Source organism: Danio aesculapii, chromosome 18, assembly GCF_903798145.1.
Source record: "Danio aesculapii chromosome 18, fDanAes4.1, whole genome shotgun sequence".
Classification (NCBI taxonomy): domain Eukaryota; kingdom Metazoa; phylum Chordata; class Actinopteri; order Cypriniformes; family Danionidae; genus Danio; species Danio aesculapii.
This window is the reverse complement of record NC_079452.1, coordinates 40223025-40235627: the sequence shown is the minus strand read 5'-3', so window position 1 is coordinate 40235627 and position 12603 is coordinate 40223025. Positions and strand designations below refer to the sequence as shown.

General features: G+C 35.2%; 1 protein-coding gene across 1 annotated transcript in view; it reads right to left on the bottom strand.

Moving 5' to 3' along the window:
* cdh13 (cadherin 13, H-cadherin (heart)) overlaps window positions 1–12603 on the bottom strand; it is a 582964-nt gene that overhangs the window by 534112 nt on the left and 36249 nt on the right. The window lies entirely within an intron of this gene.

Sequence of the window (12603 nt, the reverse complement as noted above, 5' to 3'; positions counted from 1 at the left end):
AAAGCCCTTAGGAAACAGACACTTATGCTGTATGGGTAAAAAATAAAAGTTTTCTGGTAGAAAGTAAGGGTGGTGCCTTATTTTACAACTGTGGACTGTGCTATGCAGCACATGATCACTGGGTTTAGAATACAAGGCTAGTTGAAAAAGTTGTCACAAAATTGTTAGCAATATTGTATATACTCTCACCGGCCACTTTATTAGGTACACCTTCCTAGTACCAGGTTGGTCCCCCTTTTTCCTTTGGAACTGCTTTAATCCTTTATGTCATAGATTCAACAAGGTACTGGAAATATTCCTCAGAGATTTTGGTCCATATTGACATGATAGCATCACGCAGTTGCTGCAAATTTGTGATGCAAATTTGTGCTGCACATCCATGATGCAAATCTCTTATTCCACTACATCCCAAACGTGCTCTATTGGATTGAGTTCTAGTGACTGTGGAGGCCATTTGAGTACAATGAACTCATTGTCATGTTAAAGAAATCAGTTTGATATGATTTGTGCTTTATGACATGGCGCGTTATCCTGCTAAAAGTAGCCATTAGAAGATGGGTACACTGTGGTCATTAAGGGATGGACATGGTCAGCAACAATACTCAGGTAGGCTGTGGCGTTGACAATGCTCAATTGGTACTAATGGGCCCAAAGTGTGCCAAGAAAATATCTCCCACACCACCACCACCAGCCTAAACCATCGATACAAGGCAGGATGGATCCATCTGGCCATTCTCCTTTCATATCAACAAGGCATTTGTGCCCACAAAACTGCCGATCACTGAATATTTTCTCTTTTTCCAGACCATACTCTGTAAACTGAAACTGAAACAACTCTGATGTTTGTGCATGAAAATCCCAGTAGATCCGCAGTTTCTGAAATACTCAGGCCAGCCCGTTTGGTACCAACAACCATGCAATGTTTAAAGTCACATGAATGACCTTTCTTCCCCATTCTGAGGCTCAGTTTGAACTGCAGCAGATCGACTTGACAACTTTCGACAACTTTCACTATAGCCTGCTTTAAAAATTTAAATACAATAAACTTTATCTACATTGACACTAATCTTTCATAAACACAAAACGTTTTAATCAGAATGTATATAAAACGCATATAAACAAATTATTAAATCAGATTCCAATGATTAAAGCAGTGGTTCTCAACCTTTTTTTTGCCCGAGACCCCCTTTTCCGACAAAAAACATTGCCCCCTCCACATTTATTGATATTATCGCTCATATAAGTTTGCAGTAGGTATGACAAAAATAAGGTTGTTTTCAAACAAACAGTATGTTTATTGCTATATCTAGATATATGTATGCACAAATAATAGCCTACTGTAAAATTTAATTTGGACGTCCTCATGTATTCGTTAGCAAGAATTTTGGCACAGATAATGCACTGTGGCTGGGTCAGGGACTCTTTGCTTCGAGAAAATGGAACAAAATCATAGTTCAGGTAACTATCTTGGTATTTCCTGCATTTTGTGTTTCCAGTATTGCTAGAGACCCGAAATGTTTGGAACTTGCTCACCGGGGTCCAGTATGCTTGGGTCATTACTATTAGCTGTTGAAAGTGAATCAGTGAGATGCTGTCTATTTTGTGGAGGACAAATTACAAATTTCTAAATTTTTTGGCCAGCCAGGGGATAAAATTAACTAAGGCACCATGATCATTATCCTAATTGTCCACTTTTAAAAAATCTTTTTTAAAAATATGACGCGACCCCACACAGAGCTCGCTGAGGCCCCCTTGTGAGCTGGAACCCCCCTGTTGGGATCCGCTGAATTAGGGTACATAAACAAATCTGCAGTCAGATTCTATTCATTCAGATTGACAAAAAAAAGTGCATGTAAACCAGTGGTGGAAAGAGTATCAAAAAATTTTACTCAATTACAAATATTGTTACATTGCTGAAATTATACTCAATTACAAGTAAAAGTACTATTGTTAAAAAGTACTTAAGTAAAAGTACAAATTACTCTTCATAAAAACTACTCAGAGTTCAACTTACTTTTTTAGCTGGTGACATTGGTGGAATTATCCATAATTGTGGAATCAGACAAGATCCAGGCAATAAAACACATTTTACACAACACATTCATCGATACTATAAACAATTTTGAAACCGTGTAAACAGAATTAACTGAACTGTCTGGTGTGGTTTATATACGAATCAAAACCAGAGCACCCAGAGAAAACCCATGCCAACATGGGGAGAACATGCAAACTCCACACAGAAATGCCAACTGACTCAGCTGGGGCTTGGACCAACAACCTCACAAAAATTAAGTTGTAAGTCTTCTTACCATTGTGTTTTATAAAAAAACTTTTGTAACTTTATAAACAGTATTAACTTATCCCAAATTAATTAATACAGTCTGTACAATGAGGATGGATTTACATGTTCTTGTGATGATTATCTTATCAATAGCACGCCACGATTATTTTACCAAAACAATGTTTTGCTATTGTGAGTATGAAGACAACAGAATTATGCACAAATAAAAATAGACTCTTCATAATTTCAAATGATGCCTCTCTTATCTGTAAAAAAAACATTTGTAAATTATGAAGGAACCTAATCGCGCGAACGAACCGTCAGAAACCACAGAACAACACTGCCTAGTACCTAACCATATTGATGAATAAATTAAATATCACACAAATGAAGTTATATGTCTTCTTACCATAATGTGTTTATTTCAGATTAGAGACTGAATTCTTGTAACAGGGTTTCTGCAGGTATCATAACGTCAAATTTAAGACTTTTTAAGACCATTAAGTTATTAAATTTAAGACTTATATCACAACATCAAAAACACGCGAGAGAAAATGCAAAATCCCAAAATTTGTGGTAAAATAAAATTATTTAAATTGAACAGTACTAAAGACTTAGTACTGTTAGCTGCGCCATTGAACTACAGGAAAAAACAAACATACATCTTGAGGCTGATTTATGCTTTCACCTGATGCCGCATCGTGCACCTCCGCTGACTGTGCGCGCACCTCACGAAGCGGACAAGGCTTTTATACTTGACGCGTTCGCTGTTGTGATATTCTTTAAAACGACAGGGGCCGGTCAAAAGAAACCCACCGTAAAGTCAGACGGATAAACAGAGAAGTAGAAAGCTACTGGAACTACGTCATATCATTAATATTGTTCAAGTTGTTTTAAAACAAATTTTTTTTAATTATTTTTATAATTATAATGATTATAAAGTTAGGTGACGGAGTGGCGCAGTGGGTAGTGCTCTTGCCTCACAGCAAGGTCACTGGTTCAGCCTCAGCTGAGTCAGTTGTTGTTTCTGTGTGGAGTTTGCATGTTCTCCCCGCATTCGCATGGGTTTCCTCTGGGTACTCCGGTTCCCCTATAAGTCCAAAAACATGCATTTTAGGTGAATTGGCTAAACTAAATTGTCCGTAGTGTATGTGCATGAATGAGAATGTATGGGTGTTTTCCAGTGATGGGTTGCAGCTGGAAGGGCATCCGCTGCGTAAACATATGCTGGAATAGTTGGCGGTTAATTCCGCTGTGGTGACCCCAGATTAATAAAGGGACTAAGCCGAAAATAAAATGAATGAATGATTATGAAGTTTTAGAACCATTCAAGATTTTTTTACATTTTGCTTTTGTTTAGGTCTCGAACAGTTCTACCTATTAAAGTGAAATATCAATGACAAGAGAAAATGGGTTGCCCTTTCTTCCCTATGTACCTGTAGGTAAACAGCTCCTCAGGGTGTGGCCATGGACATTCATCCTCTGCTATTTCTTCGTCATTTCTGCTGTCTTGAATCTCCATATGTCAATTGATAACTTTGTGACTGTATGATGACAGACAGCTCACGTAAATCTGCAGTAACGTTAGCCTGAACTTGTTTTTCATTGGTCCATTAAGATGAGATTTTTTTATTGGCTACCGAAATGCTGGTCAGTGCGTGGTGGAAATATTAGTGTAATTACAGTACTCTGTAACGAATTGTGATTTTACAAGTAACAAAGTAAATTACTCAGCTTAATTTGTACTCAAGTACAAGTAAAATTACAGGTTTAAAATACAAATACAAATATACAAATACCCCAAAAATGTACTTAATTACAGTAACGTGAGTAGTTGTAATTCGTTACTTCCACCACTGATGTAAACACAGCCTGTGTGACCTTTTCCTATTTTAAACTCACAGAAACATAATTATACCAGTATCTACATTTTTCTACTGCACACAGGAAAAAATGATTAATTGGATTTACTATTTTTAAGGTAAGTGGTTGCAAACAATTTATAATTAATTTGAAATGTATAATTAAGTTGACTTTTATAAGTACATTGAATTTGTTTGTTTGAATGTAGAACAAAAACAGTTTGAAGCCACTTACTTTGAATTTAGCCAATCCAATGAATAATTCACATCCATATCCACATATTCACACTTTAACAGCAGTCCTGAGAAATTTTTTTTACTGATAAATGCTCTGTTTAATCAAATTTATTAGATAAACCAAATTTTGAACACTTGGATCAATGTTATGCAGAGCTAAACCACCTCCAACGAACCGGAAAGATGTCAAATCTATTTTTTAAATCTCTTCTATTAATGATTTCAGCCACCAACAGTGAAGTCCAGCTCTGAAAATTTGTGTGTGCCTCTACCTTTGGTCAGATTAAAAAAAAAAAATAAAATAAAAAAAAAAAAAAGTCACCCCTGTTATCTACTTCTAGCTGGAAATGGCAAAAGATATGAAGCCAGCTTTGCTCAAGATGGGGAGAATACATTACCTCCTGCCTCCATATCAGTAAGGTTTTCACCAGCACTGAGGCCTCCTTCATCTTCCCAACCAGCCGTGCATTGTTCGATCACTCACACACAGCAGACAAACCTCACTCCTCTCAACCTTCTAATTTCCTCCAACTTCAGCCTTCCTTTTATAGCTGCTAGCCTTCGCTCAATCTGGCACCTCATGGCAATAACTCAGTCCATCTATCACACCAACCCACACTCGGTAATCCAGCAATGGTTAATTCCATCAGTCTCAAGCCTACTATTCAGCCCCATCAGTCCTGAAATCCATTTAAAAGGGCTGAGTAGTTTCTTTGCGCTTCTTTTATACTCAGCTGGTGAGACTGGATGGCTGTGAGGTACAAGGCTAAGACAAAGATAAATATGCAGCCAAAAAGCAAAGGGAATAATTACTCTGAATAGCTCTAAATCATAGTCAGGGCTGGAGCTGCTGCTGTGCGGGGCAAAAGTCAGTGTGATGAAACCAGGCAGGATACAGATGATCCTCAGCGCTACTTAGAGTCCAACTGAGAACTTAAGAACCTGGAAAATACTGATACATGAAAGCACTGAAAGACGAATTCATCTCTTTAATAAAGTCAGTGCATAAACACTAACTGATTAATAGGTTGTTGTGAATAAACTGAATAAAATGTCGCATTGCTTATGTGTAGACCAGGAGCTTTCAAACATGGATTTCTGTAGGAAATCGGATGATTTAGTTTAATTTTATGTACTAAAAAACAAACTAATAGAATTGACAAAAGCACACAATTCATTCATTCATTCATTTTTTTTCAGCTTAGTCTCTTTATTAATCTGGGGTCGCCACAGTGGAATGAACCGCCAACTTATCCAGCATATGTTTTACGCAGCGGATGGCCTTCCGACCGCAACCCATCACTGGGAAACACCCTTACATTACCACGTCTTTGGACCCTGGGGGAAACCAGAGCCCCTGGAGAAAACCCACACGAACTCAGGAAGAACATGCAAACTCCACACAGAAATGCCAACTGACCGGGCAGAGGCTCGAACCAGTGCCCTTCTTGCTGTGAGGTGACAGCGCTACACAGTGCGCCACCGCATCGCTCACTCAATAAAATGACAAACTTTATTAAAAGGTCAAATGAAAATGTAATATAATAAATATAATTTCATAGAAGATGACATAACTCTTTTTGTAAAGAATCCATCTTTCATCTACATTAAAATAATAAATAATTGTCAAGAATAGATCAATACAATAGTAAAAAAGATTTTTTTTAAATATTTTTGTGTTTTGTAGCTTTTTGTGGAGTCTAAGAACATAAATTCAACAAATCAAATAACATTGTATTGTCTTTATTCTATAAATAATTAAAAACAAATGAATCATTGTTAAATTGAAGTTCTTAGTTTAAATTCACTTGATATAGTCACAGCCCTTTAAAACACATCCAAATTAAAATCTTTCATACTGTATATATATATATATATATGTATATATATATATATATATATATATATATGTATATATATATATATATATATATATATATATATATATATATATATATATATATATATATATATATATATATATATATATATATATAAATAAATAAGTAATATCACATGAGCAGCAGTGTGATATGACGTGTGTCCTACCAGTGATGATGTACAGCCATATCACACTGCTACAAGTGTGAATAGTAACAGAAGTGCCATTCATTAAAATCTGCAGCTAACGTCAGAACAGCAGAAACCGTTGCTTAAAAACATGTCACTTCAGAGCTAGTATTTAAATTATTCTCTAACGTAAAGTCTAAAGTAATAAAAAAACAGATTATTTTGCTCACATTTTAAGATTATAAGGCTGAACAGCATGAAATGCCATCAGTTTACAGAGATTTGCCAGTATTTCTCTGTTGCCATCAGGAGATCACAATAATTAACCCCGGAAAAGCCAAAGCTTTCACTACCAGATTACAGTTGTGTTTGCAATAAGGGAAAATGCTAAACACATGCGGGCATTTTTTCTTTTTACTGAACTAGTCTGCAGTACCGAAAATAGGAGACTCAATAGAAACAAACAGATGGCCACCACAAAATACACACATTCCTGATATGCGAGTCACATCTCACACTTAATACACTACAACTACTATGGTAATGAATAAGAGATCGACTTAGAATGTCATTTAACAGATTTATAATGATTTGATCAGCTGTAATTTGTAGTTTTACGCTGAATTTTTTCTCCTCTAAGGGCTTATTATGTGGTCTTGTGGATGGACAACGCCAACCGTCTTTGCTCTACTCAATGGCAGGTTGATGGATGTCAACACGCTCTCTCAGAAATTATATATATTTAAAATTGGCACTATCTTTATAAATAAACTGCATAGTTGCAATCTAAGCAACTACATTTTCGCCTAAAATAAGCCTCAAAAATACATTATAATGTCCAACAGCTGCAATATTTGTCAAACTGTAGTCCTCTGCTTGCCACTCATGTGGGCGGAGCAATACGCAAAAGTGAAGAGACTGTACGAGTTCTGATATTGCAGAATATTGCACGGCTATCAGCCAATCAGATTTAAGAACCAGACAGAACTGTTATAAATATATAATATATAGTACAATTAAAAAAATATAAGTGCACAATATTATTTAAAAATTAAAGGGACTTCTTAAAGGAGCATTTACTTCTATTGATCATAAAGCAAGATATTGTGGATGTTGATGTTGGGGAAAACAGTCACTAACTTACATTATATATTTTTTCCAACTATACATGTCTATGGCTTCTTTTTTGCAACATTTATCAGAATGTCATTAATCATTTATGGGTGAACTGCCCCCTTGAAATGTTTACAGCAAATCATTAAAAAAAAGAATTACAACATTAAAACATTAAATAAAATCAACACTAAATATTTTTATATATTAAAAATATATATATAACAAAAAAAGGAAAAATAAATATGTTTTACATACTATTACAGTCTTAATTTGGCATTTTGAGTCAAATTCTTTTGCATTTATACAATATAATTTTAATTTTAGTTTGTGTGCAATTCTATCATATCTATTTTAAAAAAGTACATATCATTTATGGGATCAAAAGCGTTGAAATCTCTTACAGGCTATAAGGCTCTGTTACAAAACTCAGTGAGCCGCTTTGATGTCTACATAGGGAGTTACCCATGCAGGAAACTAACTGAAATGAAGCCCCATAGAGACTGATTTGAAACTCTCTACATAGGCAGCAATTCTGTTAACACTCACTCATGCATGCCACACCAAATAACATTCCTCACAAGAGAGACTCTATGCTTATGATGCATGACTCTAATCAACATTAAAATACATCCCAAATGCAAATGCTTATTACTTTGCGTTGGAATAAATATGCTTTTCTAAAACGTCTCACAAACCTCTTCGCAGTACATTCTGTTCTTGCCTAAATTGCTTAAGATACATGTAATGCCGCCTTAGAAATTGCATCAGGAATGTCTGGCATGCCTTAAAATGCAATATTTTTGGAAGACATAAAAGTATTGGATTTATCACTATAGTGATTTTTTTTACCCATACAAAACATGCCTTCAGGTATATACTGCTATTTTCTCCTGCAACTCTCGTTTATATCTCTCATGGTTAACTATAACATTGTATAGTTTGCTTATAAAAGTGAAAAAAAGCTTCAAAGTCACTCTAATAAAGCACAACTCTAGGATGAAGCTGCTCTCGGAGTATGCAGAGATTATTTTTGCCATAGTAACCAAGAGAGTGCCACATATTCTTGTCCGTAAGAGATTTGAACTGGACAGGTAGGCACCACTATATGATGATTACAGAGGTCAGTGCGAATGTGGGAGTATAGGAGGACTGGGAAAATGGAAAATAAAAAAAAAGGCAGTGAAAATGAAGAGCGAGACGCAAGTGTTAAGGACATTCACTGGAGTGGGCGGTTTTGGCAGAACATGGCTTAATAAAAAACGCCAAGGGAACTGACACCAAAGGGGGGAATCGAGATGAAATGAATGTTTTATTTATATTTGCACTCCTGATTGGCAAGCTGCAACAGTGGTAGCTCTCAATCAACAAATGAAAAGACCTGTTAATGAAACTGTATTAAATATGGAGGGCTTTTATAGCCATAAAATTGAAACGCGTAACAGAAATACACTCAGTTTTGTGAACGTCTACATTTTGTAGTATCTGAAAATATCACAACATTATATCCTTGATATATAATAATAGTGGTATAATGGATCACAGGTTTTTTTAGTCACGGATCGGACCATTTTCCTTCATCCAAAAAGGGGAGGAGACCAATGTAATTTGCTTTCCATTTATTATAAAACAGTACTGCAAGAAACTTTTGGTTAACAAACAGAACTTAGAACCTGTAATTTTATAAAAAATTTAACTACGTAATCAGGTGAATAAAAATAAACTGTAAAATATTCAGTACTGTGTACTACTACTGTTACTGATGACGCTAAATGTATAAATCTGACTTTTTAAATTTGTACACCCCATATTTATTTTAGTCTCACTATCAATAATAAATGATTCAGTTATTCACTCATAAAACTTCATGTTTCATTGCCAAATGGATCTTTTTTTAAGAATAATTCAGTGGCATATTTTTGATGGCCACCAATTGGTTTAATAATGTAATTGCTGCCTACAACTTTCATTTTTGAGCATATGACGGTGATTTTAATATTTACCATAAACATCAATTCAATTCACCTTTATTTGTATAGCGCTTTTACAATGTAGATTGTGTCAAAGCAGCTTCACATAAAAGTTGCTTTATCTAAATTTTAAAAACTGTTCTTCCAGTACTTTGTGTTATTTGACTGTTTGTAACTTCATAACTAACTCGAGACTAAAAATTTTATCTCTTTCTTGATTTTTGATATTTGAATGCAGCAATTCCAAAGATTAATAAACATGCAAATCACCATCAATTATAAATTATGTTGCGTGGGTGTTGAGATCCCAATCTTTTAATGATTAATCGTGCAGCTTACACTTAATGCATTAATGCAGGCTAAACAAGTAGTGACAGAAATCACCTTTAATAACCGAACAAACCCACCACATCCTGAATAACCTACCACAACTTTTTTCATCATCATTATATTTTACAGGCTTCCTAAATGCTTTCATACATGTGATTTGAATGACGCGAGAGGCAATCTCTCTGAGACAGTTACAAATTTAGAATTAATATACAAAAAGTCAATCAACAAATTAAAAGGTCTGTTAATGAAACAGTGTTAAATATGAAGGCCTTTTATAGCTATAAAACTATAGAAAGTGACAAATACACTCAGTTTTGTAAACTTTGACATTTTCTAGCATCTGAAAAGATCAAAATATTATTTCCTTGATATTTAATAGTAGTGGTGTAACAGATCACAAATCTCACAGTTTGAATCACATTATGGTTTTGTAGTCAGGGATTGGACCATTTTTCGGATCAACCAAAAAAAAAAAAAAATAGAGGAGAATGTAATGTAAATTGCTTTCCATATTACAAAAACAGTACTGCAAGAAACTTTTGGTTTTAACAAACAGAACTTACAACCTGTAATTTTATTAAAAATAAAATGAAGAAATAATCAGCTGAACAAAAATAAATAGTAAAATATTCAGTACTGTAAAAAAAAAAAAAAAAAAAAAAAAAAAAAAAAAAATCACTGTTGCTGATTATGCTAAATGTATAAATCTAACATTATAAATTTGTACAAAACATTTATTTTTAATCTCATTTTCAATAAATCATTCAGTTATTCACTCAAACTTCATGTTTCATTGCTAGATGGATCATTTTTGAAGAATTATTCAGTGGCATATTTTTGATGGCTGGTTGTCACCACCTATTAGTTAAATAATGTAATTGCTAATGTAAATAATGTAATTTTTAACGTATGTTGCATGGATGTTGAGATCCCGTTCTTTTTTGTTTGGTTTTGTTTTTTTTAGGAGTTTTCACCTTTATTATGACATAGGACAGTAGAGATTTTAGACCGGAAAGCATTGGGAGCAGAGAGAGGGGAAGGATCGGCAAAGAACCTCGAGCCAGGAATCGAACTCGGGTCACTGTGAGCACTTCTGTACTGAATGTCAGCGCACAGTACTATTAGGCTACAAAAAATCCCAATTTTTTAATGATTAATCTTGCAGTTTCCACTGAATGCATTAAAAGAAAAACCCTTTAATAACCTGAGAAACCCACCACATACCGAATAACCTACCACAACTTATTCTGTCATCATTATATTTTACAGGAAAGCCTTAATGCTTTTAAATGTACAGTAGTTTGAATGACGCGAGAGACGACCTCTCGGCGATTGTTACAAATTAATCTATAAAAAAAAAGCATTAATTCGTAACCTTTTATGGTTCTCTAAAGAAACAACCATTTTTACAGTGTCAAGAATATTTTAATAACCTAAAGTGCCTTTTGTGGGAATGAGAATTTCATGCATGTTAAATGTTCATTATACAACTGATGCTAATAAAGAACCTTTATTTTTTAATACACTGAGATGTTTTCTTGTGAGGTTTCATATTGACTTCTAAAGCCACAGAGAGGCTGTCTTTCCTTGTAAGGATGCAAAAAGCTCAAGGGAAAATCCTCAATCATAATTTGTATGCCAAAGACATACACATCACCTTGGTTACTGCCTGCAGTCTCATTTTCATAAGACACCCTTTTATCCGTATACATATATGTTTTTATTGCTTCCAATATATATTTATTTTTTTTCTTCCCCCATGGGCTTATATCCCATAAAGTCACCTTCAGAAAGATTCTTCAACATCTCGGTTCTCAGAGTGTCCACTCACCTTCTCTTCTTACAATCTAAGAGCTTCCAAACTATGGCGTTGCAATAATGTGACACACATTAGACTAAGTGTCCATGAAGAGTAAAGTGTTGTTGGTTTAAATTCCCCTTGCCACCTAATACGAGACTCAAGGGACTGGAGCTCAAACTTGGCTGCATTGAGACGCTAAAAACCCAGACACACTCCAGACTCTCTAACAGTCTAATCAGCAATCCCCTTGGACCGTCCTTTCACACTGGCCTAACTCTGAAACACGCTCCATCTCTGTTTTCCCCAACACGTACACACACAAGCTTCACCCAACCTGACCTCTTTTCTGAGATAGGAGGGCAACTGTCTCCCTGTGGAATTCCCTTGCTCTTTCCCAGCGGCCAGAAGTCTCATCAAACCTCGGAGACCCCAACTGTCTGTCTCTCTGCCCCCCTGTCTTGCTGCTCACAAATACCAGGATCTCTTCAGGATGTGTTTGCATGCTCCTGTCCATTTTCTAGACAACCATTTGAAGGTGTGCCACAGGGTGCTAAACTGAATCTCTTTAGAATTTCTACAACAGATCCTGCATGCACCTGTTTTCACAATAAACAGACACAGAGGGCAACTAAAATCCAAAGCGAATACAACTGGATCTCTCACCAGAATGTTGATATGATCTTTAACCAGTCCAAGAGAATCTGGCTTTAACAAAGGGAGTTCTCCCTTCTGTCCCCATGATTCTTCTATTTGCAACTGCAAATTACTCTGGTGCACTGGCACACTTTAAGAGCTTGTGAACATTATATGAATACATTCTGATTAAACAACTACAATGCCCAAATGTGGCAACAAATACATTATGCTGCAATGTAACTTCCATAAATTATACTTTAAAAGTTCAGCTTTGATATGTACTATTTATTTGTGAGTGCTGCTTTATGGATACATCCACAGTGAAGGAAATGCAAACAATGTCAAATTAATTACTTTCCA